This window comes from Dipteris shenzhenensis, chromosome 19, assembly GCF_047967505.1.
Source record: "Dipteris shenzhenensis isolate YYH24624 ecotype China chromosome 19, Dip_SZ_1.0, whole genome shotgun sequence".
NCBI lineage: Eukaryota > Viridiplantae > Streptophyta > Polypodiopsida > Gleicheniales > Dipteridaceae > Dipteris > Dipteris shenzhenensis.
The window spans coordinates 40,628,115-40,633,240 of NC_141614.1; positions in this window are offsets into that span (position 1 = coordinate 40,628,115).

Here is a 5,126-nt window from a genome sequence, read left to right on the forward strand (position 1 = left end):
CTCTTTCTTCCCAGTGGTCATCCTCTTATCTCCTTAGCTATTGAGGATAGCCGTTGCGCCGCTGGCTCTCTTGATGGCTACGGCGACTTCCTGACTCCCTGACTCGCCAGCCTGATGGTGTAAATTCTCCATGTGCAGATGAGCTAGATCACCGCACCACTGCACCACTGTATCACTGAACCACTGTGTAAATGTAAATACTCCTGACTGCTCCTTGTGCTAAGCTCACTCTCCATGTGCGTAGCTCTTGATGAGATCACTTTAGACATGATACTCTTGGTTGACTTGTGGTTGATATGTGTCGACCTGTGGTTGACATGTGTCGTTACATGATTGCCTCAGATAGTACTCCTGGATGATGAACCCGTCTGATCGCGTGGCTGACTTGTGTTGACACATGGTCAACATGTGGTTAACAGATGTTGTCATGTGGTCAACGCCTGTTGACAGGTGGTCGTCATGTGATAAGGTAACAACGATGATGCAAGAGCCCATGAGGGGCTATGGCATAGCATTAGCTACAGCTCAATGATGCAAGAGCCCATGGGGGGGGTTATGATGATGGCACATAGCAACAACAACCTCCAAGAGGGGGGGGACCTCAATGGCGCCAACACTCACATAGCAGCTCCCATCACACACACACACACACACACACACACACACACACACACACATTGGGAGGAGATATTAAGTAGCACCTCAATTCTTATGGGGGAGTCTCTCGATTTAATGCATTATTAGATGACAATGATGGGATAAGTAATGTCACATTGTCCATTTTATATGGATGGGGACATCTTGACACGAGAGTAAAACAAGCAGTTATAATATATAAGGACATAAGAGAATGGAATATCCTTCCATTGATGAAGATGGAATTGAACATTTATAATATAGGAATTATGATCCCCATTAGATAACTAGGAAGATAATCCTGGGTCACCTAATATAAGGAAACAATGAATACAGTTAATGCAATAAGATAGTTAATATATTTATGTCACAAAGAATAGGAATAATGGGGCCATGAGGACCATATATTAGGGACCTTGATTTCCAAATGTAATAGGAGAGTATTGATTAACTTGAAAAATTCCATTACTAAGGAATACAATGGAAAAGCATAGAGAAAAGGATTCAATTACCCCGTATTTACCGAATATGGCTATGGAATGGGGTTCCAATAAACCAAGATGGTTATCTAATAATAAAAAAGAGATAGAAGGAAACATGCCCATGATGGATATTTGACTATGGTCCACTATAATCGGAGAGCTTAAGGACCACTATATTAAGAAAAATAAAGGGAGATATTTGATTTGGGGAATGAGAATGAGGAGTCCCACATAGAGTATATACTCCTAGATACCAGAAAGTCAGATGAGTATAACCAGGGATTCAATATAATTAAAAAGGCGAGTGGATAGGAGGATTTGTAATATCCACTAATTACGAAGCAACGTCACTATAAAATTAAGATGGGACGAGTCAGGGAGCTCCTTTAGTACCCATCAGATATCCATCAGTGTATGGTTATATATACGAGGGGTAGGACTATACCTATAGAATTTAACAAAGGTGTATGAGGCCAAAAGGTAGCATTACAATATTCGCTGGCTCTACCCTTTGGTCCATAAAGAAGTACTGTGAAAGGTGCGATATTAAGAAGGAATAGCGAGATGAGTCATGTGAAAGGTGCCCAAAACGGCTGGAGGTAATTAGGGGCAGGTACTGGCACGCGTAGCTAAAGGAGACAGACCGCCTCGAGACCCAAAAACTGGGCATCCAAGGAAGTTTCAATGTTTAGAGACTGAGATGACCATAGCACTATGCCCAAGACCTCGAATAGGAGGAGGAGGCGTGAAAGATTTATGTGCAGACTCTGCGAAGACCTGATAAACTCTATTGAAGCGTTGGGCTCACACAAAGGGAGGAAGAACAGGGCAGTACTCCAGGCAGCGAACGGACTATGGACAATCCACAGGTGAGTGATGACCTCGGGCTGCGTTGAGGATTGAGCCATGCTCATACGTCTCCCCCCACCTCAATACGTTGAGTCTTTTTAAGCACGTAGAAGCTGATAACAGTGAGCTTGGAGAATATCGGTTTTCACTACACCCTGCTACACGAGCAAGGATAGGCTGGCCATAAACCAGTGAGCTCTTCAGTAGGAGATAGAAGAGGAGCGCAACTGTTTGCTCCCTTAGGTCTCCTCGCTTCCTCTCTCCCTTATATCTCGAGATACCGCCATCATAGACGAGTGGGTTGGATAGACAGAGGATCTGCGACCCATGCGGATAATCGTCGAACAAGGGACTAGCTGAGTGTCTCGGGGAGACACAGGGAAGCCTTAGTCTTTCGTATACTGTGCACCTCTGCACCTGAGTTATATTCGTTTTAGAGCTTTGAGGAGGCTTACGAAATGCGGTCCATATGCGAAGGAGAACTGCGTACCACCATTGGATTGAAGGGTATGAATAGTTACGTGCCCATTACGTGGATTTTGATCGCAGATATGAAACTTGGCGAACGTAGGCATACACTTTTTCACTTGATAGTATACGTTCCCTACTAGACGCTAGCGACCAGAAATGAAAGATGAGCATGTCAGTCTGGTTGTACATTCCGTCTCGTAGGAGTTTCATGAAGCATTCCGTCCATGAAGGATGTAAGACTAGACAGCTGCAGATTAGACAAGGAGATACGAATGCCCTTAGAGATATCGAGGACAGCTATGGAGGAACGAGGAGTGAGCAGAAAAAAGCCACGCTTGCAATGATTCGTCTAGGCTTTATGCTAACAAGCAGTTCCTAAGCACCTCCGAGTTTACTGTTCCAAGTCGAATACGTGGTCTAGCTCAATGAATGATAGGTCGCCACAGAGATCTAATGTGGTATGCACCATCGGAAAACCTCGTAACATGCAACCGTGATGGACTAGGATAATATATATTCAGTTGACGAGGTGCAATGATGAGAGGCCCGACAGCCAGCACCCTCACGAATAGGAATAGATTATGCACACGTTAACCGAGTTCATGGAGTCTTGGAGCCATGTAAAGATACCCAAGAACCGAATATACAGGTTATGGGGAGTGAATCATGTTGGCCATAGATTTGCAGGGATCAGACATAAGATAACTACGAAGTGTATTTTGAAGCAAGCCCCGAGAACTGTTTTTTAGTAGCCTTGGACAGATGTAGCTGTTTTCGACAGTATACAGAGAGCTTGTCTAAGGAGTGTAGTCAAGAATAGACTAGCCCATTGTTGGCGACAAGGTAAATTAGACAAAAGATTATGGTCTTTTGAATATATTTGAGCTAAAGGTTTACTAGTAACTACTATACTTTCTCCAACTATATAGTGTAGGGAAATCCATAATGGTCTATAAGTGATTGGCACTGTATGTTGCATGATAGATTTAATATACTATACTTCGATAGCAACATAGAGTCTTTAGTATTACTGAGTTCTCATTCAGCTATTGGGAAGAGTTCATTTGATATCCATTTTTCATAGGCAATGATTGAGTTAGTAAATGGGAAATTGTGGAGATGTTAACATCATATGGACGAATTGGAATGATAATAAGGTGTTACGAGTTGCACTACTGAGCATTAAGGCAAGGGACTTAGGTAGATATCCTCTCCCCACTTATTAAACGGAAAAGAAGTTGGGAATAGTAACAAGGAGACCCCTAATCACATGTATACGGGTAGGGAAATGAACATGGGTAGGGGAATGAACATACATGATTCTTTCTTATTTATGACCCTTTTTACTTGGTACTTTTACTACCATTCACTGACAACATATACATTTGTTTACCATTTATTAATTATTTTGGAAATGCAAGTGCCATGATATGAACCATTGCAAGTCAAGGTGGGGGGATAGGGATAACAACCGTGTGCTAGCATGGAGGCCTGAAGTCCCACATTGAAAGGTCCTTGTTCTAACTTGTATCCTTTATGTGGATGGATGCAAGTGAGTTGGCACACTTCTTAACTAGATTTGTTGATGACGTTTGTCGAAGATGACACTGGCACACTTTATACTACCGGCGGAATGGATAGATGCTTATGTTCATCCTATGATAATAGTTGATATTTTGGTTATAACTTTTGGCTAATATTGAGAATTTTGGGAGTAGATTATCCTTTGTACGGGTATACTATATGTTAGATATTAATGCTCCACTCTCGTGTAACTACGCGGAAACCAGCTAACTCTACTTATAAGCCCCCCATATGAGAAGAAGGCATTTGAGTAGCTCGGTTATTCGATAGGTCCTGGTTTGGACACCAGATGTGGGTCATGTGTGGCTTGATGGCTAGACGGCTTCAGACGGAGTTGGCACACTATCAACCATGCTACATGTAAGTGCGGGAAGGCATCCCATGACTAACCGCACTGAGGGTAGACGGAGCATTTCTCGGGGAGCCCACTCTCGGGTTACTGGGTTCATTTGGAGCCCCAGATGATCCTCATTGCCTCTGGGTCGAACGGAGTTCGTAGGTTAGTTGCTCTACTTTGCGCACCGGTTCTATCGTGTGGTCGGTGGTCTATTTCGAGACCAACCCCCAGTTGGTCGTTTTGGGGGATTAGGTCAGTCATCTAATTGGTCTAACCGATTATGATTGGTGGTTATATAAGAGCAAGCCCGTGAAGCCCATTTCATTACTAGTTACAGCAACCTTGATTCCTTAGCATCCAGCCTCCATCCTCTACTATTTTCAGCATGCCATTGAAGCTTCTCTCACAGGAGCGCATGGTTGGGAGGCAGTGCCATCTATTGTATCAGTTCTACAGCAATCAATTTTTTTGATTCTCCATACTATCTGCTTTTCTCTCTTGTGTACGAGATCCTGTTATCTGTTGAGCACAGACATTGTATTGTTTTCTTACACTTTAAACATGGAATTTTGAGTCAACTCAGTGATCTATAGCTATTGTTGTGATTTTACAAGTTTTTGAGCAAGACAATAGTTTTTTTCTTACAACCTTCCATTAGATGTGATGGTATGGGATTTTGGAATGGAGGACTGATACTTGAAGGAATTGGGACACCTTATACTCCCCTTTCGAAATTATATTCAGTTGTTGATGTTACGGAATCTTTA